General features: G+C 44.2%; 2 pseudogenes; both read left to right on the forward strand.

The window, feature by feature from the left end:
• Nucleotides 1–1,139: 1,139 nt before the first annotated feature.
• LOC116912433 lies at nucleotides 1,140–3,479 on the forward strand (annotated as a pseudogene).
• A 6,214-nt stretch (nucleotides 3,480–9,693) lies between these two features.
• The window catches only part of LOC116912015, a 69,981-nt pseudogene continuing 55,275 nt past the window's right edge, over nucleotides 9,694–24,399 (forward strand).

The raw sequence follows: 24,399 nt of genomic DNA on the forward strand, positions 1-24,399 counted from the left end.
CTGGGAAACTACAGTTCTATTGTTGGTTCCCATCGCGTAAGCCGTCCTCAGTCCGGGATCTACACAACTGCTACCTGTACTTTAATCCCCAAGAAAGTCACAAAGGCCTGCTCAAGCGTGTGTGTGTGTGTGTGTGTGTGTGTGTGTGTGTGTGTGTGTGTGTGTGTGTGTGTGTGCGTGTGTGTGTGTTGGGGAGGTTGTTGTTTTGTTTTATCGAACTTTATGTCTTGAATTTTTTCACCGGGAGAGCAGAAAGAGCTAAAAAGAACAAGAAATAAAGGCTACAAAGACTTCAAAGGGCGTCCCTGAACTACAAGTGCGTCCATACCCATGTGTGCCCACCAGATGGCAGTGTTCAATTAGTCAAGATACACTGGCTTATAGATCTGTGTGTAGGATAAAGACAGCTAATTGCAAACTGCTCCAGGACACTCAGGACTATCCTGGGGACACCTGGATGGGGTGCTATCCCAATATTCTATAGTTGTTCTGAGAGTTGGGGGAGATGTAGTGATGAGGAAACAGAGCAAGCAGCATTCAGAAGTCAGTCTACAAATGGCCCAAGGACGACGAGAGCTGTGGTTGGCTAACTCATGCTTCAGTGTCAAAGACCACATTTAAGAGAACTAAAGCAATAGTAAACAACGTGGGATGTTTGTTTGTTTGTTTAAGGTTTTGCTCTGTTTTGTTGTTTTGAGACAAGGTCTCTCTAAGATGGCCTGGCTGCCCTGGAACTCACTATGTTGACCAGTTCAACGGTGGCCCTGAACTCACAGTGATCCACCTGTCTCTGCCTCCCAAAGGGATGAAATTAAAGGAGCTCACCGCCGCACCCAGCTTGTGATTTTCTCTCTGTTAGGGTGAGACTGAAGCTTGACTGATTGGCTCCCACTCCGTCTTTTCCCCTCTCCAGGATACTTGCTGTGTGACTCTGCTACTGCCAAAGGACTGTCCTGAAACAGTTTGATAAAGGGTAGAGTCAAGGTCCGTCCCTCCTGTCTGGCTGGCAGTTTCAACCTCTTGGTCCGAGCGGCCTCTAGGAGTCCAACCCTTCACATCTGACAGTTGTCTCTGTCCCATCTTCGCCTCGGAGCTGCTAACTGGTCTCGAACCCCTCAGCACTCCAGCTCCTAGCGGCGATGCGTGTGATCAAGGAAGATGGCCGCCAAGAGCGAGTTATGTTTGACAAAATTACATCACGAATCCGAAACTCTGTTATGGGCTCAATATGGACTTTGTCGCTCCTGCTCAGATCACCATGAAAGTAATCCCAGGCCTACACAGTGGGGTCACCACAGTGGAACTGGACACCATGGCTGCTGAGACAGCTGCCACCTCGACTACGAAGCACCCTGACTATGCCATCCTGGCCGCAAGGATCGCTGTCTCTAACTTGCACAAAGAAACAAAGAAAGTGTTCGGCGATGTGATGGAGGAGCTCTACGACTACATGAATCCACGCAACAGCAGACATTCTCCCATGGTGGCCAGTTCAGCACTCGACATCATTATGGCCAATAAAGATCGCCCGAATTCTGCCATTATCTATGACAGGGATTTCTCTTACAGATACTTTGGTTTTAAGACACTGGAACGGTCATATTTGTTGAAGATCAATGGAAAAGTGGCTGAACGACCGCAGCATATGTTGATGAGGGTCTCTGTGGGGATTCACAAAGAAGATATTGATGCTGCAATGGAAACATACCACCTACTTTCTGAGAAGTGATTTACTCAACCTCTCTGACTCTCTTCAATGCTGGGACCAACCGCCCACAGCTGTCTAGCTGTTTCCTCTTGAGTATGAAAGGTGACAGCATTGAGGGAATTTATGATACTCTGAAGCAGGAGAATCAGTGTTGCCATGAGCTGTATTCGGGCTATTGGTAGCTACATTGCTGGGACTAATAGCAATTCTAATTGTCTTGTGTCAATGCTGAGAGTACATAACAACACAGCTCATTATATGGATCAAGGTGGAAACAAGCGCCTGGGTGCATTTGCTATTTACCTGAAGCCTTGGCACCACCTAGACATCTTTGAGTTCCTTGACTTGAAGAGGAACACAGGCAAGGAAGAACAGCAAGCGTGGGTTCTCTTCTTTGCACTTTGGATCCCAGATCTCTTCATGAAGCGAGTAAAGACTAACCAGGACCGGTCACTGATGTGTCCCAATGAGTGTCCTGGTCTGGACGAGGTCTGGGGAGAGGAGTTCAAGACGTTATATGAAAGTTACGAGAAGCAGGGTCGTGTCTGAAAAGTTGTGAAAGTTCAGCAGCTTTGGTATGCCACCACTGAGTCTCAGACAGAGACGGGTACCCCATACATGCTCTACAAAGACTCCTGTAACCGGGAACCTGGGAACCATCAAATGCAGCCACCTGTGTACGGAGATAGTAGAGTTACACCAGTGAAGATGAGGTTGAGGTTGGTAACTTGGCTTCTCTGGCTCTGAACATGTATGTCACACCAGAACATACGTATGACTTTGAGAAACTGGCAGAAGTCACTAAAGTCATTGTCCGAAATCTGAATAAAATAATTGATATAAACTACTACCCTATTCCAGAGGCACACTTATCAAATGAACACCATCGGCCCATTGGCATTGGGGTACAAGGTCTAGCAGATGCTTTCATCCTGATGAGGTATCCCTTTGAGAGCCCAGAAGCCCAGTTATTAAATAAGCAAATCTTTGAAACCATTTATTATGGAGCCCTGGAAGCCGGCTGTGACCTAGCCAAGGAATATGGCCCCTACATAACGTATGAGGGATCTCCAGTCAGCAAAGGTATTCTTCACTATGATATGTGGAATGTTATTCCTACAGACCTGTGGGACTGGAAGCTTCTCAAGGAGAAGATTGCAAAGTACGGTATAAGAAACAGTTTACTTATTGCCCCAGTGCCTACTGCTTTAACTGCTCAGATTCTGGGGCATAATCAGTCCATTGGCCCTTACACCAGTAACATCTACACTCGCAGGGTCTTGTCAGGAGAATTTCAGATTGTGAATCCTCGCTTACTGAAAGATCTTACTGAGCGGGGCTTGTGGAATGAAGAGAGGAAAAATCAGATCACTGCCTGCAATGGCTCCATTCAGAGCATACTAGAAATTCCTGATGGCCTGAAGCACCTCTGTAAGACCGTGTGGGAAGTCTCTCGGAAGACTCTTCTCAAGGTGACAGCCGAGAGAGGCGCGTTCATCGAGCAAAGCCAGTCTTTAAACATCATATTGCTGAGCCCAACTACGGCAAAGTAACTAGTATGCACTTTTAGGGTTGGAAGCAGGGTTTAAAGACTCAGATGTATTATTTAAGGACAAGACCTGCTGTTAATCCAATCCAGTTCACTCTGAACAAGGAAAGGCTGAAAGATAAGGAAAAGGCACTGAAGGAGGGAGAAGAGAAGGAGAGAAACACAGCAGCCATGCTGTGCTCTTTGGAGAACAGAGAGGAGTGTCTGACGTGTGAATCCTGAGACAAGGCCTAGAAGAGCCAGCAGCTCTCGGCCATGGCAGACCATCTGACATAGATGGGTTTGCTTGATTACGGGAAAGCTTTGCGGGACATTTCTGCCAGGAGAGGAATCCTTAATTTTCAGTACTGTTTCTACATAGTGTAAACGTCATTTTTAACAAAACAAAAAACAAAACCCAGCTTTGAAATTAGGAATCAAGAGGTTTTGGGTGCAGAAGAGCCTTCCTGGAAATAGTGGCATGGTTTAGGAAGTCTCTTCTCCCTCCTGCTTTCCCTGTCTGACCGTCTCTCAGTCTGGGCAAAGAGATTTAGTTCGCTTTGACTGATTGCCTAGAAGTAAAATCTAGCAATAACTCATCAGCTGAAGATCTTTGTCTAGACAAACGTCTATAGTTGTTTAGAAATAAAAATTTCTAAGTTAAAAAAAAATGGGAGGGGGGGTAGAGTCAAGTGGAAGCAAAGCAAGAAGCACTGAGCTTTAGTCCTGTGAGAGAGCCTAAGGCTTATTCTCCATGTCCTCACCCACGTTCTCTAGAGCTGACCTTGCAGACGTCCCAAACTGTTCACATCTTGTGGATAGATAAATGTATACATCAAAGCCTCTTGATAATACTCCTCTCGGACCAGCAGATATTTTACACTCATAGAAAATGTTTATAGGTGTGATGGTTCCTTTAATTGCAGCACTAAACAGGCAAAAGCAAGAAGATCTGAGTTCAAGACCAACCTGGTCTACACAGGGTTCCAGGATAGCCAGGACCATATAGTAAGACCCCTGTCTTAAAAAAGAAAAAGAAAACAGTACAATTTGTACTTTAAATAGTCCTTAAAGAAATAAAAAATATAGCTTGATAGCTTCCATTTTGTTGACAATTAAAAGATTGGATTTACCAAGTATTTACCATTTACCAGTGTTCTTCATTCCTCTCTAGAAATTCAAGTTGTCCTCAGTATGACCTCCTTTTACCCTAAAGTACTCTAGTATTTTTTAAAGATTTCTTTTTATTTATGTGTATGCACCCACACAGGGGTCAGAAGAGAGCATTAGATCCCTGGAGCTGGACTCACAAATGGTTGTGAGCATTCCTGTGGGTACTCAGAAGTGAGCTCGGGTCCTCTGGAAGAGCAGCAAGTGCTAACTTTCCAAGCCATCTCTCCAGTCCCCGTTAGTATTTCTTACATTGAGAAGATGTTGAGAGCAAATTCTTAAATTATTTTTCTTCGAGAATGTCTGATTTCTCATTGTGAAGGATGTTTTTTGCTGGATATAAAATTCTGGCGGATAGACCATTCAACACTGCAACACCATCTCCTTCTCTGTGGGCCACCATGGTTTCAGTAAGTCTGAACTTTAGTATCCTTGCTCCTGTCACATACTTTTCTCTGTCTGATTCCAACACTCTGCCTCTCTGTAGCCTTAGCCTAAGATATGCCTTACCTCTTTGTTCCTTGGGTTAGGTTACTTAGCACATGCTAAGCTACTTCTACATTTGATGCTCAGGTCCTTGCCCAAACTTCAAGGCATTGAGAGTTTTTAATTTTGTGTGCATGACGTGTATGTGCACACATGCATGTGAGCAGGCATGAGCGTGTGTCACAGCATGTGCACGGGAGTCAGACTACAGCCCCAATATAAGTACTCTCCTTCCATCTTGTCTGAAATAGGGTTTCTGTTATTTGCTGTTACTTAGAGCGAGCTGGCCAGCGAACTCTGCCTCTGCTTCCAGTCTCATCATAGGAGCACTACAGACTCACAGTACAAGGGCTCCCATTGACAAGGGTTCTGAGGATCCACTCTAGGATCACTGTGCTTGCATAGAAAGCACTTTATCCACTGAGTCTGTAAGCCCCTCAGTGGCCAGGCCCCACCCTCGGGCTACTCAGATGACATTAACAGCTGTTTCCAGAACCCTGGGTCACAGGCAGCCAAGACCACCCTACACAGAACAAAAGCCCAAGATCAGGCCACACAGTCCCACCAATCCCTGAGCTTCCTCCAAGCGCAGGCCACCCTGGAAAGCAACCCCACACGAAATCATATAAAAGGCCTATGTCCTTCCTATTCAGTTTTTTGCTTCTTCATGACTGAGGAGAGGCAGCTACTCACCTGCGTCTTTCCCGATAAATCTCTTGTATGAAGTTTGTTGCGTGATGTGTCTTCTGTAGTGTCCCTTGGCTCCTGACTGCCAGGATACCTTTCCCCTCAGAACTGTCACACTTGCATTGGTTCCGTGACACAGATAGGCTCTCCTGGTGCCTATGTTTTCCCTTGGGCTCTAAACCACACTGGGCCGCTGTCCCTCATCTCCAGTCCACCAGCTCACTGACTGCTTGGTACCCCATCCATCAGTAGCAATTAGATAAGTTTCCTCTTCTGTCAGTATAAATGTTTCCCTCAGTCCAAAAGAGTGGCCATTGAGTGCCGGGCATCCCTCTGGTCCTCTTGGAGGTGGAGTTACCCCAGCCAGTCAGCTGAGCTTTGTAAGAGTCACCTTGGTGGTATTAGCTTCCAAAAGACATGAAGGGGTCATGGAGAGCAGCTGATACTTGGCATTGTGTGCAGGACTGAGTTCCTAAAGAGAGCCTAGGAGAGGCTGTTGGTAAAAGCACAGCCTGGTTGCAATGAGAGTCTAAGAGAATCTGAGGATGCAGAAGCTTAAAGTTCTGAAGACTTCGGAAAGCGATTTAAGGTAATTAAAAAAAAGGTTAGTATTCCCCACCCCCAACCCCCCGCTCCATGCTACTGTTGTATTCAGATTTCAGAGGTTTAGGAAACCTATGCTTAACAGTTCGACCAGATTACTCACATGGTGGGGTCTTCATCAGCAGGTTTCCAAAAGGAGACACTTGTCCCTAGAACACCTAAAATGACTTCTAAAACACCTGCGCCCTGGCTTGATTTCTCCATAATCAAACTAGAAATTACTGTTGATGCTGGCCAGAGACGTACGGAGGCTGCCCTTATTGTTCTTGAGGGAGACATGCGGCATATTTAGGAAGGCATTCTACCTTCTACACAAAACGTTGGCTCTTTTATATTCTATTAGTGACACATGGCACCACAGATGGGAGGCGGGTCACTGTTAAACCTTACTATAGAATTCGTCACAGCCACTTACCAGGCATGATCGAAATAGAAAGGGTGCACATGCTACTCTCTCAACCTTAGATGTAGACATGGTAGGTGAAGTGGCCCAGAGCTCCCCAAGGTCTCTCCATCCCTACTTGCTCCCCTTTTAGGTGATAGTGATTCCCAGCTGCTTGTCACACCACCTTGTTTCAGACCTTAACCTCTGTGTATCAGCTGTTGAATAGTGCTCTACCTGACCACTTTGAGGAATGGTTATTTGACCTCCTGGGTCAAAGTCATGATCACCATTTGTGGCCTTGTCCATTGTCTTCTTAGACTCTCACACCTCATGCTCATTAATTGCTCTAAGCCGAATATTACCACCACTTATCTCTCCCACACCTTTCTCTCCCACCTTTCCCTCTCCTCCCATCTTTCCGTTTCTCCTCTTCCTTATCCTCTTCCTATCCTCTTCCTCCTCTTTTTCTTCTTTTTTCTCTTCTTTCTCTCTCTCTGTCTCTCTCTGTGTCTCTCTCTGTCTCTTCCTCTCTCTGTCTCTCTGCCTCTCTCTCTGCCTCTCTCTCTGTCTGTCTCTGTCTCTCTGTCTCTGTCTCTGTCTCTGTCTCTGTCTCTCTCTCTCTCTCTCTCTCTCTCTCTCTCTCTCTCTCTCTCTCTGTATCAGAGACAGCTTTAACTCCTCAGGAACATACTTAGTAGGCATACCAAAGTCCACAGACTACAGTAATACCTTACTCCTTAATCCTACCACCCAGCCCCTATGCCCAAACACTCACAATGTGTTGATTCTCTGCAGAACTCAAGTTTACTGCTGGGTACCTGCTGAGGGGTCTGGGACTTTGTACCCTGGTGTTCCTTTTTGCTGGAGTCTAAGAACAGTTTCCCCCTTTCCTAAGCCCTAATTATTTAAGAATAGTAAATAAAAGGGGGAGAATGTAAGCCCTTCAAGGAAAGAGAATAGCCAGGTCCTGCCCCCCAGACTACTCTAAAGGCCCTAACAGTCATTTCCAGCTCCTCCAGCCATAGGCAGCCAAGCTCCACACTACAGAGTGGGGGGCGGGGCACTAAGATCAGGCTACAAAATCCCACCAATCCCAGGCCATCCTGGAAGTTCCACTTCCTACCCCCATCCCCCCACTCCCTACTCCTCCATTGACCACCTCTCCCCTCAGTGGGCCAAGGAAATCTTATATAAAGCCTGCCTCCCCCTCAGTTCTCTGGCAGCCACCCTCCTGTGTCTTCCCCAGTGAATCTCTTCTCTGAGGGTTGTTTTTCCAGTGTGAGGTGTGACTTTGCCATAATCCTTGACTCCCATCTGCCAGATTACCTTTCCCCTCAGAGCTGTAATCTCCCCAGCCCAGACTTCATTTCCTAAATATTTTTCTGCATAACTCTTTTTCTTTCTAGAACCCAAGCATCCTGATTATTGGTTTTTTTTAGTGTCCCATAACCCTCTAAGGCATTTGGGTCCCCTCCCCACACCCCCACTCCCTCACCTCCCTCAATGTTTTGCCCTCTGTTCTTCAAATAGTAAGGTCTCCTCTTTTTATTTAAAAATATTTTTATTACTTTAAAGTATATTTTTATTACTTTTTATTATTTTTAAAGAAACTATGTGTGGCCAGTGGTCAGTGGTGGTACATGCTTTTAATCCCAGCACTTAGGAGGCAGATACAAATCGCTAGTTCTAGGAAAGCCAAGGCTACACAAAAAAAGTCTTGAAAAACAAAATAAACAAAAAGCCCTGTGTGTTTATCTGTGCGTGTCTACTCATTGTCTGCAGGACTCACAGAGGCCAGGGATATCAGATGCCCTGGAGGCAGAGTTTACTGGTGGCTTCGAGAGGTCCAACAATGAACTCTAGTCTTCTATAAGAGCAGCATGCATTCTTAACCATATAGCCATCTCTCCAGCCCCAAACTGTAAACTTTCTGCTGCTTCCTCAAGTTCTAAATGAACTACTCCTATTCCTTATGTGAATGTGTGTCTTCTTCCAAAATGCCATGGAGTAAACTATATAAAAAGCAAATTTTTCGTCTTTCCACAAAGCTGGAATTTATAACCAAAAATATATTAGTTTTGTTATTTGTACTTGACCGAGTGACCCCAGTTTTCCTCATTAGGGTACCTGGTGGCCCTCACAAGCACTTTTAGTCCAAACTTAATTACTAACTCTCAGATCACATACAGTATATGTGTTACACAATGGCTGTGGAAGAGTTTACAACAAGGTAGAGTTCCAAGAACCATTCATTACTGAAGGCAAGATTGAAAACAGATGCAGTCTCTGCAGGTGGTGAGAAACTAACCAGCCCAGCTGGGAAGCTACTGGGGATAGAGCAGGCTCAAGCAAGAGTCTTTCAAGGCAACATAAGGCTAGGAACACACAGTGAGGACCATGCTAAATTGAAGTTCTGGGGGAAGTTAGAAAGTTTTCAGCCTGTCGTCAGTCCCCCGTGGAATTAAAAAGCTTCTGTACATCCAAAAATAAAATGATAATCGAGTGAAGAGATAACCCTACCAAATGGGAAAAACCTTTACCAGCTACAGAATGTCTATTTAAAATATACAAAGAACTCACGTACCTGAATAGAAAGTTCTCAGAAGTAGAAATACAAATGGCTAATATTCTTAAAAGTATGCAATATCCTTAGGGAAATGCAAACTACTTTGAGTTTCCAACTCGCCCTAGTCGGAATGGCTATTACAGCCCGCTGGTGAGACCGTGAGGAAAGAAGAATGCTTACTCAGCGTTAGTGTTAGTGGGGTGTAAAGTGGCTTAGCTACTTTGGAAACCAGTGTGGCAGTTTCTCAAAATCTAAACACTATATCTGCTGAATGAGCCAAGAGTAGCACTTTTAGCATGTACCTGTAAGACTACATCATACTACAAAGATGCTTGCCCATCTATGCTCACTGCCGCTAAGAATGAACTAGCGTGGACACTGCAGGACGAGAGCGTCTGTGCGAGCAGAGCCAGAGGGAAGCGGGTGGGCCTGTTGGAGCGTTAGGATTTGAGCTTGGACCTTTTGGGGGTTGGGGATTTAGCTCAGTGGTAGAGCACTCAAGTGCAAGGCCCTGGGTTTATCCTCAGTCCGGGGGAGACCTTTTAATTCAGAATCTCGAAATGCATTGTGATTCCTGTCCCTTGGACTGTAAGGTTTATGTAGGTAATCATGGAAACAATGGGAACAATACTGAATTAGAACGTGCTTTTGGCTATTATGGACCACTTCCGAAGTGTATGGGTTGCTCAAAACCCTTCCGGCTTTGCTTTCATCGAATTTGAGGATCCCCGAGATGCTGCTGGTGTTGTCCGAGAGCTAGATGGAAGAACACTATGTGTAAGAGTGGAACTGTCGAATGGTGAAAAGAGAAGTCAGAATCGTGGACCGCCTCCCTCTTGCGGTCGTTGTCCTCAAGATGATTACCGCAGAAGGAGTCCTCCACCTGGGTGCAGATCCCCAAGAAGGAGAAGCTTTTCCCAAAGCTGGAGCAGGTCACTTTCTAGAGATGGGAGAATAGAAAGGTCTGTCTCATGAGAGAAATCACAAGCCGTCTCCATCCTTCTCTAGATCTCGTAGACAATCTAGGTCAAATGAAAGAAATAGAAGACCAGTTTGCAAAACTGGCATACAGGAAATAACTTCATTTGACAGGAGTATGTATAGGAAATTAAAGTCTTGCTTGAGACTTTATCAGCTTGGTGCACTTTTAAGATGTTTTAGTTGTTCAAATTTGTTTTGTCACTTGGAACAGTGACACACAAAACAATGTAATTCTCTATGGTTTCAAATGGATGCATGAGGCATGTGATACCAAGAATTGTTACTTTACAATGTTCCCTTAAGCGAGATTGAATTTTCTTTGAATTTTAGTTTTTCATAGACTGAAATAAACCTAGATCCTGCCCAGTTTGAAGTGTGATGTACTGATGATATAAAGCAGCTGGCTGAGACGTGACTGAAGCTGTACTTCCCCTATTAGCTGAGACACAGTGTGACACTGAGGGTGAAATGGTAAGCAGCCTTTAAAAGCTGCTGTGAACGCAGCCAACAGATAAAGGGTAGGAACCACGCTCTGAAGGTTTTCAAAGCGGTTCCTTCCTGATTGCTGTATGCAGATGCAGAACTGTTGTAACGTCTTTATTTGGAAATGTCACACTAAGACACCAGTGTCCTATCAGTGTAAGGGGTACATTGTAGAGCTGAGCTTTTTGAATTACTGTGCAAGGTTTTTTTTTTTTTCATGCTATCATTTGTAATGTGCTTGTGAGAATCCTTGGGATTAAAGTTTGGGTTACAAAATTGTTGTTTACCTTGAAAGCCTGTTTTTCCTTGCTCACTCAAAATCTGTGAGCTTGGTTATCAAGTCCAGGTACAACATTCCTATTGGAAGCCATACTTATATTTCCTTTAAAGTGCTTTTGAATTAATAAAGTGCTAGCATAACTGTATAGTAGTCAGTTGAGCGAACTCACGATTGCCATTGCTCTTATGCCGGGAAAGCAGTTTGCTCTTTGTAAGAAACACAACTGAAAGGCACTGCATCAGCGAAGAAATTTCCCCCCCTTCGCTTGTTACCTATGAGAGCCATTTTTTGGGTGTTGAAGTCAGTTCAGGACCATGGCAGTTAATGGCTAACATTTTAAAGTAAGCGCCAGTGTGGTACATTGTAATTCTTTAAGTTGCCCATAAAAAGTGGCTTTGAGCTTCAGCATGAAAACATTCAACAAAGTTTTAAAATTAATTTCATTTTATAACCTGAGGTGTTGCATGGGATTCCAGATTGATCCATCATGAGGTAAAATCCACACTATGGTTAATCGTAACGATGCACAGTTGAACATGGAGGCACGCAAACCCTTTCCCTTAGAAATCTGGGGGAGCTGTGGTTTCAGGGTTTGCGTGTGTGTGTGTGTGTGTGTGTGTGTGTGTGTGTGTGTGTGTGTGTGTGCAACTAGATTAAATCATAATGCAACAGTCATGTGACTTAAGTTTCCTTAAATGTGTTCTTTTAAGATAGTTTTTTGGATTCCACTGTACTGACTTTGTTTTTGTAAGATGTCATTGCACTAAGTTCAATCTGTAAGCTTATAAATTCCCCCCAAAAAATTTATCTTTAAACAATAAATTTCACTAAGAAAGGAAAAAAAAAAAGAATGAACTAGCTAGAAAATGAATGAGCTTAAATATCCACCAGATGGTAAGTAGTCAAGTTATAGTTGTCAGGTCCGAAGAGTATCTCATTCCCCCCTGAAAAGTGCAGGCCTACTCATTCAGTCGGAAAAGTGAGTCTAGGCACAGCTTAACCTGCACTGTAGGAGGGTTTCTGGTGGTTAGATAAGAGCCAATATTCCTCAGAAACTTGTGAAATTGTTTCCCATATGTTAAAATGAGTCATTTCCTTAAGTCTGGCAGAAGGGATATATGCCTCCACTGACATATACCTGTGGTTGCACATCAAAGCCAATGCTGCCTGCAGGGGACCCTAGGTCCCTCTCTATTCACAAGCACTCGTTATATCTTCTAAAGCTCCTACCCTAGCATCCTGGTCCTTCTCGCCCCAGACCATTCATTCTCTAAACCTCCTGCCCCCACCACCAATTACTAATAAGAGAGAGAGAGAGAGAGAGAGAAGGAGAGAGGTGAAATCTTAAACAAGAGCATTTAATCTGAAGGTCTTGTAGAGGCCAAAAAGCCATTAGATAGGGGTGGGAAAGGCCTCAAAGAAAGGTGGATGCTTATGATATGAAAGCAGAAGGAATTATTGCAATGGAAAAAACCTAAAGTAACAATGCTCACTGTGCAGTGCTTTTTGAGGTAACGAAAACAGTACAGGATTACATAAATCATAAAGCACTGATTGATATTCTGAAAAAGTAACTTTTATTTGCCTGTAGTAATTGTCATCTCAGAGGCTCACCCTTCCTAGTTCTTTCTGAAATACTGATGGCTGGCTCAACTCAGCTGTTCTGGCTAAAGGCCTCTCCAAACTGACTGATTCAATCTGGCTTCTCTCAGCGTCTCACTGAATTCCTCTGCGTGGCTTCAAACTAACTCTGGCAATTTGTTCTAATCGTCTGGCTCCTTATTCTCTGGCTTCATCTGTCTCTGCTGACCTCCACATGAACTCATGAACTCATGAATGAACTCCACTCCATTGCACTCCACTGCATTGACTCCCTACTGACTGAACTCCTAACTCCACTGCACTTAACTGACTAAACAAAACTCAAACTCCCAACCCCCTGAACTGCTCTTAAATAGCCTCCCTTTCTGTCTGCACTCATGAGAGTTGGGCACAGCCCATCTCTGACTTACTCTGTCAAATCTTTCTCTGATTTGTCACTTTGTCTGTCCCTCAGATGTTGCTTTCAAACATGGCTGCTTCTTTCTACAAACTAACCTAACCTACATTGTTTGGGCTTAAAGGTGTATCCTAAGGTCGAGGAAGTTAGGCTGATTCCACAGCAGACTTCAAATGGGCAATTCAGGAGATTAGGCCTAAACCTAGGCCTCAGGCAGCTAATCAGAAACTGCCCCAGCACCTGGCCTGAAGCAAGGACAATGGGTCAGCAGCCCCCCCCACCCGGGTAATGGAATGTCGATAGAGAGAGAGTAAGACAAAGCCCGCCTACCCTGCAATTCTCCTACTATGCTATTAAATTGGGCCTTCGAGCTCACTTGGGTGTCTCTCTATCTTGATAATGGGGAGACCTCAGCATGCTGGACTTCTTTTTTTTTTTTTTTTTTTTTTAGTTCTTTTTTCAGAGCTGGGGACCCAACCCAGGGCCTTGTGCTTCCTAGGCAAGCGCTCTACCACTGAGCTAAATCCCAACCCCAGCATGCTGGACTTCTGCTGAGTAAAACACTCTTTATGTTTATATACTATTTGAGTCCTAGATGTCATTCTTCGGTGAATCATGGCCCTTTACAAGAGTGTATCTGCGTTCCAGCCAGAGCAGCCATGTTGCTGGATTAAAATTCTTCTACAGTGTTCTATTTTCTTTTTGTTCTAGAGGACAATGATAACTGCTGTTCATTTTAAAGGGCAACGTAACATCTGTAGGCTAGTCCTAACCTGGAAACATTATCATCCTAGTGAAGTCTGGGGTAAAAGCAGAGAAAAACAAGTTAGTACAAGAAGGTGGCACAGGGTGGTATTTGAAATATAAAGCCAACAGCAAACACAGAGAGCGTCAAATCTCAGTTCATCAGGCTTTTTTTTTGGGGGGGGGTTGGTTTATTCTTGCTCTTGCTGTGGTTGTTACTGTTGGTTGGTTTGGTTTGTTTATTTTGTCGGTTGGCTTTTTAAAAAAATATATCTATCTATTTATTTATTTATTATATATAAGTACACTGTAGATATTGGGATAGAAATCGTGGTTCGAGTCCAGACAAACTACACCAGGCCAACATGGTCCCATGTGGAGGACGTTTATTGGGACAACAGAAAAAAGGGAGAGGGGCAAGAGAAGGAAAGAGAAGAGGAAGGAAGCAGAAAGGGTCTGCCTTTGTTTGAAATGTAATGTAACTGCTCCCAGGTGAAGGTGGGAGCTGAACCAAATGTATGCTGGGAATATTTGGCTGTTGCTATGCAACAGATGCGCAGGTGACATCACTGCTGGAAGTGACAGTGGTTCCTGACACCAGCAGTAGGTGTCATCAGAGACACCAGAAGAAGGCATCAGATCTCATTACAGATGGTTGTGAGCCACCATGTGGTTGCTGAGATTTGAACTCAGGACCTCTAGAAGAGCAGTCAGTGCTCTTAACCACTGAGCCATCTCTCCAGCCCTGTTGGTTAGTTTTTAAGACAGGTTTTCTCTGGAACTCACTCTGTAAATCAGGCTGACCTTGAACTCAGATTCTCTTGCCTCTGCCTCCCAAATGCTGGGATTAAAAGCCTTACACCACTACAGCCCAACACCCAACAGGTTATTTGTTGAAAAAAACTAGCAATGTTATACATAAGAAATATGCTCAAAACAGAAACTGAAAATTATGTGTCAAGCCAAAAGAAAAGACCAAAAATAAAAATAGCTACAACAACAACAAACCCTGTCCTAGAATTCTATTTGTCTCAGACAAATACACTTGAAGCTAGGGAGTAGCCCCAGAGCAATCCCCCATTATAAGGGTGAACCTATTTCATCATGGATTTAGCAGGACTCAGAAGATACGTCTGTAGACTTCTTTAGCTTGGAGCTCCACCATGGGTATATCCCCAGCCTAGCACCACCACTGTCCTCTGATCCCTAAGAACACTTTTGGAGTGATGCTTATTAATAAATAAGAACATAAGAACAAAGACATAGACTAGACATATGAGAAAACAGTAGACATGTAGACCCCATTGGCACATGAGCCCCTGGCCTCTAGCTTGCTTGCTCTTGGTCTTGGCTGCTGGCCCTTTGAGTGGGGAGAGAGGTATTCTCTACTTATCCCAAGAGTGGTATAACTGGGCCCTACCGTAAGTCAGTATTCAGTCGGGGGAACCAGTGCTGGTTTCCACAGTGGTTTCAAAGTTTATGTTTCTACCAGCAGTGAGTAACTGTTTCTCTTTCTCCACACCTTTGTTACTATTTGTTGCCCATTTTTTTTTTTTTTTTTTTTGGTTCTTTTTTCGGAGCTGGGGACCAACCCAGGGCCTTGCGCTTCCTAGGTAAGCGCTCTACCACTGAGCTAAATCCCAGCCCCGCCCATTTCTTTTCTTAATGTTAGCCATTCTGCTTAAAAATCTTAAAGGGTTTTTTTTTTTTTTGTTTCAGTTGGCAGGTTCAAATTATGTGGTTAGTCATGTATGACCTTGAATTTTTGATCCTCCTGCCTCTACCTCCTGAATGCTGAGATTACAGGCATGAACCATGCCCAGTTTATATAGTACTTCCAGGCTTTGTGGCTTTCTGTTTGCTAGGTAAGCACTCTACAAACTGAGCCACATTCCATCCCCAAAGCAGTTCTCATTAGTATTTCCCTGCTAGCTAACACTATTTATCAGATGTTTTTTTACTCCTTTTGAGAATTGTATATTAGCCTATTCATTCCGTGGATGAATTCTTCATATATCCCGGATATTAAATCCTGTCGTATGTGAAACTGAAGAAGTCCTCTTCCCACTCTATAGCCTGACTCTTCACTCCACTGATTGTTTCCCTTGCTGAGCAGAAGCTGGACTTAATGCAATCCCCTTCTTCATTTCTTGGGGTTATTTTCTGAATTGAGTCCCTCAGAAGATGTGCACCTATGCCTGTATCTTGAGGTGTTTCATTCAAATCTTCCTCTAGTGGTTTCAGCTGCAGCATCTCCATTAAGGATTTGGATCCACGTTGACTTGATTTCCTCTGTGCAGGACGGTAAAAATCTACTTTCATTTTACATATAGACATCCAGCCCCCCTGAACCATCCGTTGCAAAGGCCGTCTTTTCTCCAATATATGTTTTTGACAATTGTGCCAAAAAATTAGGTGGTTAGAACTGTGTAGGCTTATTTCTAGGTCCTCCAGGAGGCAGCCACTAGTCTGCCCTCTTACCCAGAACTCCAAATCCTTTGTTCCCCATGATGCCTGACTGATAACTGACTCCTCACCTGGCAATGTAGCCCTCACACTGCTCGTATCACCATGACCTCCATACCCTGTTAGATGAACTCTGATTGTCTTTTGTGGAGTTATAAGCTCTTCCCTTTTGCCCAGCATCATAAATTCTAAAGAATCTGCCTCAGGACCGCTGAGACACCCCCTGCTGAGTTAACCATTTTTTGGAAAAGGAACTATATAACCACGGGTCCTAACCATCTTTCAACCATGTTTTAATTTAGAGCCAGACACACCTGTGACCTTAAAGTAGCATCAATCTGGTTCTTTCGTTAAGAAGCTGGACTGCTGTGTAACTTGCCAGAGCAATGTTTGTCTGAAGAATGACATGGGGGCAGGGGGGTCACATGAGAAAGCATTATCTCAAGGGCCTTCCAGCACAAGAGTCAATATGGTCCCTGGATGACAAAACACTCTATTAAGCCTTCCTGCCCATTGTCTCCCGTGCCTCATTTCCTTTCTATAAAAACCAATTCATGCCCCTGAGTTCTAGAAGTTGGCTTTTGTTTGGGGGAACAATAGCTTCCCACACTGTCAGAGAATCGGTCCACTTGAGTTAATTTGATATCTTCCCATTTACTGTGGCCCTCCTGAACTTTGAACAGCTTTCGGACTTAGCTCTATCAACGAATGTGGGGAGCAAGCAGCTACCAAATTTGCCCTCTGGGTGGCACTGTCCACACGCTGTTTTCTATCAGCAGTGAGACTCGCATACTTGCGAGCTAGCTGCTCACGGAGAGTGACCCAGTTCTTAACCTTGGCAGACACTTTCCAGCAATTTCTTGGCACCTTTTCACCTTAGGAACTCGCTCTTCTCCCTTGAAATATCAACCACCTATAAATGCTTTGTTGATAATAAGTAACCACATTGGAATTGTGTCAGTCGACTCTAGGTTGGGTAAGTCACACCCAAATCACCGGTGAGCCCCAAAGTACACTATTTCCACTGTTTTGACCTTAAAATCACCATTTGGACTTTGCATGGGTCATTTGTAGTAATCGTTTGATATAATTCTTAGAATTTTAGTATTCTCAACTTTATCTCCAAGGGATAACGAGGTAGAATTTGTCTGTTTAAGATACAGTGCTTCCCTGGCCTTCTGTTCATTTCTAGAACGGCATAATGGGCAGGTCAGCCTAGAGTCCTCTGAAGCTAACACACTCAGTGGGCAGCATAGAATTATGCACCTATGCACCCCATGTTGAAAGAATTGGGTTCTAGTGTAATACTGCATGGCCTAGAATGTCTTAGATTCTAATGAAAGACAGCCATCTGGTGTTTAAGTTTCTATACACTCTTATCATTGGAATGGTTCTGTTCCAGTTTGTGTAAATGGAATGAAATTTCTTTTGTATAAGCACATGTACACTTACATAATAGGGATCCCAGGTAGAAGAAATAAATAGGGAAAAGAAAAGCAAAGACTACCCCCACATAGAAAATGTAGGAGAGGGGAGTCGGTCTTTTAAAATGCTTTAAGAGCCACTGTGGCCTGGTGGTGTAGGCTTGTCATGCTCTCTACTTGGGAGGCTAAGGCAGGAAAATCACAGGTTCAAGGAGCATCTATGGCTGCAAGAGCAAGCTCAAATTCAGCCTGGGAAACCTGGGGTGACCCTGTCTCAAAAAAAGATATAAAACATGGGTTGGTGTACATACACCCCAGTGGTAGAACACTTACCTAGCATGCACAGATCAAATGACCAGGACAGAAAAACATTTAAAACTACAAGTGCTGTGCAAAGCCAAGTCCTGTGGACAATGTACAACCTGCCAGGTCCACCCGTCAGTGTTAAAGCAGGGCAGAGACGGCTGCATTTACAAAGTGACTGCACACTTAGTTTGACTGGAGTGCCACTGTTCAGGGTGAGGTCATAGCTTCTAAAATGGCATTGAGACAGAGGATTTGACTAGGATGTTCAGTCAGTGGGGTATTACTGGACTTACAGATTCTTTCCAATTAATTTCTGTTAAGTTGGAAAGACTCTGACCTCACCACTTAGGAAAGACCCACAGCAAGTAGCTGATTTGTCGATTTTTACCACTCAGTGTGCCACCTGGCAGATGCTCTGGTGAACACAGATGAGAAGAGGCCTGTGCTAGACAAACAATGAGGAAGCTGTGTTCCCACCAGGCAAACCCTATAGGAAGGTCACAGACTGTGCCCCAACGAGCCAGCTTTAGTCACCCATCCTCAATAAGACAGTTAAAACAGCCACATTAATAGCGAGAAGGAGACAGCAAATTTTGTTCAGTGGTCTCATTAGGAAGTGGGGCAAAGATCCAAAGACCCTCCTAAGCCCATTGTGTAAGATTATGATCCCTGAAGTAAAGTTGCAGTAGAGGCCAGAGCATATGTATCTAAGCAACCCTGGTCAAGGTATGGTCGACAGGCTGTAAATCTCCTTCTGAGAGAAAAGTTTCCCTCTGGCCAGCCTAGGCTTTAGGCATTTCCCCCTCCCAGAAGAAGATTCCTGGGCAATTCCAATTTTTTAAAATTGATTCTTTCAACAGTCTGATTGCCAAAATGAGTGACAAAGGTGTCTCTTGATCGTAACTTTAATCCCTTCCAGGCCAGTTACAGAATCACTGATCCCTCTGGGGAATCTATTAGAACCCAAATGGAAGACGAATGATGAAAGGGAATGATTTAATCGAGTGACAAATATTACACCTTGGAAAATTAAGGAGAGCCATTTCTAAGATAAGGCACATAAATGAACCTGAAGTTCACCTAAAGCAAATTGGAACCTCTCAGAATTCCTAGACTATCAGCTGCTTTATAAGCTGTTGACTAGATACTATGTGTTGACTAGATACTTTATAAGCTATATGTGTTGACTAGATACTATGAATACAGTTAACATAGACTTTGTATAGAACGATGCCTGACATTTGCAGACAACTTCAAAAGTTGGGAAGCAGGCACCTGGGACGAACCTATCCCAGCTGCCGGATGCTGCCAAATGGCTTGCCTTCCGGTCTTAAGATTCGGATGAAAGGTGTGTGTCTCCCTACCTGAAGGGTCTGAACTAGAAGTGGATTCACCCACTTCCATCCAAGCAGAAAATCTCACAGGTGTGCCCTCCGTTCCTGGATTGTAGTTCATTCCAGATGTAGTCAAGTTGATAAGCAAGGATGGCCGCCACACTTGGGGGAGCCACCGGTATGGGTGACAACAGGAGATCAAGAATAGGCACCACACTTGGGGAGCCGCTGGTATGGGTGACAACAGGAGGTCAGACGATAATCTCCTGCTGGATTCTCGAGAACTGCATGTTCCCACCCCCACCCCCCAACACTGAGGTGATTTAGATGAGCCAAAAAGCTGTATCTGCTGTGGGAATAACAGGGAAATGAACCTTCATGGGTATGGACCAATCTGATCCCATAGGTCCACTGCATACTCCAGCTTTGCCTATAAGAAGCTCACCAGGGGTTGGGGATTTAGCTCAGTGGTAGAGCGCTTGCCTAGCAAGCGCAAGGCCCTGGGTTCGGTCCCCAGCTCTGAAAAAAAAAAGGAAGAAGAAGCTCACCAATATAGCTTTGTTTAGGGCTTATAAAGCTGTGAACAATTCCAGATGTTCATCCAATGGCCCCAAGTCCTTAGGCCTTCCTGGTGTTTACTTGGAGGTTATAGTAGGTTGTGACTTAAATTTGAAAGATGCTCTTTTGCAAGCCCTTGAGAAAGCTCAGTTACTCCAGAAGTGAGAAATAAACCCCACTTTCCAATATTGTTGGATTACACTACTGCAGCGTTTTAAGAACCATCACCTTTGGTGAGATTTTAGCCAGAGGCTTGGGGAGCCTACAATTTGAGGGAGCGTTGCTACAGTATGTTGGTAATGTTTATAGCAAGCCCCAGTTCACAGAAAGTGTGTATTTAACACCACTTTGGTGCTAAAGTCTCTGCTACACTAGTTACCTAAAGTGCTATTTCATAAGGCCTAATTTTAAAAACAATTTGCCTTAGATTCTGATTAAAGCAAGGAAGTAGAGGTTACTGCATGCACCTGTTACTTTTCTATGGCTGTGGTGAGACACCACAGCTAAGGCAACTTAAAGGGGGAGGAGTTTATTTTGGGCTTCACCGCCCAGAAGTTTCAGCGTCCATGATGGCTAAGTAGCAGGCGCCATGTGGCAGGAATAGCCGTAAACTCACCCCTTAAAGCAAACAGAAGCAGATAACGCACTCAAAACGAGGCCAGATCTTTTGAAGTGTCAAAGCCTATCACCAATGACACACTTTCCCCAGCAAGGCCAGACTTCCTACTCCTTCCCAAACAGCCAGCAACTGGGAACCAAATATTCAAATGCTAAGGCTTGGGGCGGGAGTGGGGCATCTCATTTAAACCACAATACCCAATCAAAATCAGAATCTAATCTAAAGGTCCTCTTAAATACAGGGTCCCTACATGGGTTTCTAGATATAACGGGAGCTCTGAATCTGGATTTTTTTTTTAATTTTTTTTTAAATTTAAAAAGTTTAAATTAAACTTTTAAAATTTAAACTTTAAATTAAAAGTTTAAATTAAAGTTTGCAAACAGTGAGAAGCCTATGGGAAGATTTGCCTCAGCAGAGAGCAGCTCCTCAGCAAAGAGAGGCCCAGTAAAAGCAATTATTAATGGACCATAGGGGACACATGTTCCCCTCATCCTAAATACTTATATTAAACCTACAATTGACCAGGAAAAGCCTCCCCCTCCCCACCACATTATTCTATGAAGCTCTAGAAAATTCTCAGCAACAGCAGGAGCTTAGTATGTTTGTCAGGGAAAAAATCATTCAGTATTGTCAGAGTATGAAAACAGTCTCAACTTATTATAAACCTTACACATGAGCTGTAGAGAGAACAATGGAACCTCCAGGTATCTCTAATTGTCTTCAAAGATCATCAACATATGCTTTATGTTGACTTCTATTCTTACACAGCCCTAATGGGATAAGGGACTTTCCAAGTACATAGAAAAGCATCCATCTCTTGGGTTTCAACTATTATTTACTATTTATTTATATACCTTTATTAATAAATATTTATTAATTTATTAATAAGTAAATATTTCTTATTATATCTTTAATCATTAATATCAAATATTTTCGACTGTCCAGGTGTTTGGCAGAAATATCCTGGGAGAGGACAAGTATCCCTCACAGGAAAAAGCCTGAGGGAGCTCCTTGCTGTAGCAGTCACCAATGCCGTCCTTCTCCTGCTTAAGGGGAAGCCAGATGGATTGATATGTACCAGATGATGTTAGATCGCACTTCTGACCTCTTGTTTTCACCCAGAGTGACATCTTAGCAGCTGCTGATGGAGCTGTCAACTGAGCCAAATGGATCATCCTGAGGTTCCCTGCTCGGGGTCACCCAGAGATGCCATACCTAGCCCATGAGTGTCAGCTCAGTGCTATGGTCCCAGATCCTCCCACTCTGCTACCCTTCAGGACACTTCCAAATATATTAGTCAGATACTCTAGGCAGATTGATGGCCTCCTAAAAGATTACATGTTAAGAGCTGGTGAGCAGGCTGTATGACATGGTGAGAGGGAGTCACAGGGACAAACAGGATGCTGGCCACCTGAAGAATAAGGATCAAAGTCTGCCTGAAGTTGTCCAAGCAGCAGTTATGATGAAAAGCAAAAGCGAAATGAGAAGGGGAAATAGGAGAGAGGTCTACAGGAGAAGGATGGGAGGAATGGACGATCATTCAGAGAAGCCAAGGGTGGGATGGGGTAGGAGTGACAGTGGGAATGGATTTCATCTCTAAAGCTAAAAAGCCACCACAATCCCAGAAATGCAGGAGGCTGCTAAAAGGGGGATAAGTCCAGGAAACAATGTTCTCTCAGACAGAAGCAGGAGCCATGCCACCGCCTGGTTTCCACAGGAAACATGGTGGCTTCCACTCACCACAGGATAAAGTAAGTTGAAAAAAATTATTTTGTTCTCATTTGCATCACAAAAGGACAAAATGCAGAGTCTGCCCTCCATTCTTTTTCAGGTCCTATCCCAGGGAACCTGATGTCAGGTCATTGCTTTTATGTCACAGGACAGTGCCGGGACAGTGCGTATAATGTTCTTTGCTGGGCACGCTGATCAGGACTAGAGTCAAGGCAACCAGAAGAGTACAGTGTCTTCTTGGCATCACTGCACAGAGCCGAGGATCAATTGTAACGCTTCCCGATATTACCTCCAAACATGGGCACAATCACAAAAGAAATCATCTTTTATACATTAAGAAAGATTTTATAGACCCAAATAACTTCCTTGCTTGACTCTAATCCCAGTGAAGATGTGGTTCCAGTTAGGTCCTTATTATTTGAGGCAACAGGAAGGAGAAATGTCTCACAATCTTACTCTTCCTTCGTAAGCCCAAGGTCTGACCAAAAGCAACAGGAAACATTCTCTTGCAGCCTTTACTGGTAAGACTACTGGAGGCTCACAATCTCCAGTGGACCTTGCTTTTATAGGAGCAGACTCTTTGTGCATCCCGCTTCACATACAGCAAGTTTGACCAACAGTTCTGAACATAGCTGTCATCGACTAAGCTCTGGCTAAAGGAGAATTGTAAGAATATCCTAGATCTGATACCAGCTCTAGCAGCTGCCTCAGCACTACTGAGGAGTGTTGGCTCAAGCTCTGGACTTGAGCACGGCAGGCCTAACATTTCCACTTCGTGGTGCAGTGGTGACTTCACAGCTCTGGACAGGAAACCCGGTCTTGCTGGCTGAAAGGTGAGGAAACCTTATATGAGCAAGGTCAACACTCTTCCCAGACATTTGAAAATAAGACTGAGTGAATGCTGATGACATTAAACAAGAGAAGCTTCTAGAACTGCATATTTCTATTTCTAGCTCTTTTTACTTCATGAGTGAATTTCCAAGCTGTTGCACTCATCATATGCCTCTGAGAAACAAAACAGATGCGTCTGTCCTGGTGAGGACAGCCTGCTCCTAACAAGTACACTGGGACTCAAGACACTCTGATGGGCTCACCAGGCCGGGTAGGGAAGGGAAGGAAGACAATGAAAGCAAAGGGCTTGTGCAGATGCAAACTGCATAGTCACCACCCAAGACCTGCAGGGGATCCTCAGGATGAACACACAATGAACACACAAAACTCACTGATACCTGCCGACAGAGCATCCCTCTGCTGTTGGAGCGATGGCAACACCATGAAGAAAGTGAGCAGCAACACAATGATTTTAAGCTGTAAGCTCTTCTACAGCTCAGTCCCCAGGGTAGCTAAGAGAAGAAACCCCACTACTGGGTTAGACCCCTCATCAAAGGAGAAAGCCAAGGCCACCCCAGAAGATGCTGCCAGTTTTCAGCTATCAAACACAGCTACTGCAGTGGGACATATCCTGTCCCTGTGTTGCTAAAAGGAAACCTTGGAACATGACATCTTCTGGAAAGGGAGGGTGGGGGAACACTGGGGGATTCAATGATAACTCCTGTACTCCCTTGTTATAGGCTTGGCTCTGAAAGACAGCATCCACAGCCACTGGCCTTCTCATTCAGGCACCTCTCTCTGATAGCAAAGCTCTATCTCAGCGATCCTCCAAAATGTATAACAGCAGCCAGCCTCAGGCACAAGGGTGTATACCACCTTGTAGAACATAAATATCCTCACTAGTGAAGGGAAGGGATGGGGTAGTTGGCAATTTCTGGGTCCTGTTTTCTGTGAGACGCATCTTGAAGCATCTGATGTATTGATTATAAGTTCTAATGAGGCCTCTACTCACAGGCTTATCTGACCAGCTCAGGGCCAGGACTGCCCCCTCACCCTACTCTTCCATAGCCACTCCCTCCTCTGGGCCTCTTAACAGCTGACTCTCAGAAAAAAAAAAAACATCTGCACAAACACAGGTCTGTGATTTTTTTTTTTTTTAGTTTAAGGAATAACAAAACACTCCAGTTGTATTATAATATCAATTTCATAAAAGGCACATTCCAAGCTGGGAGCACACCTTTAATCCTGGGCAGAGGCAGGCAGATCTTGAGTTCAAGGCCAGAGACTGATGTAATCTATTCTTGACATTAGCCTGTCCTGGTCAGGTAAGTCAAGGGAAAACATAAACAATGGATACAAACATCACAGGCTTGTCAGGGTTAGTGGGAAGTGAAGAAGTAAAGTTTCATAAATGTGAAAAGCAAAACTGTGAAAACAAGGTTTGAGAAACACATCTGGTGGTCAGGATGCCTAGGACAAACTTGTGACCTTTCCGAGAGATACATCTGAC

This window comes from Rattus rattus, chromosome 11, assembly GCF_011064425.1.
Source record: "Rattus rattus isolate New Zealand chromosome 11, Rrattus_CSIRO_v1, whole genome shotgun sequence".
In the NCBI taxonomy this organism is placed as follows: Eukaryota; Metazoa; Chordata; class Mammalia; order Rodentia; family Muridae; genus Rattus; species Rattus rattus.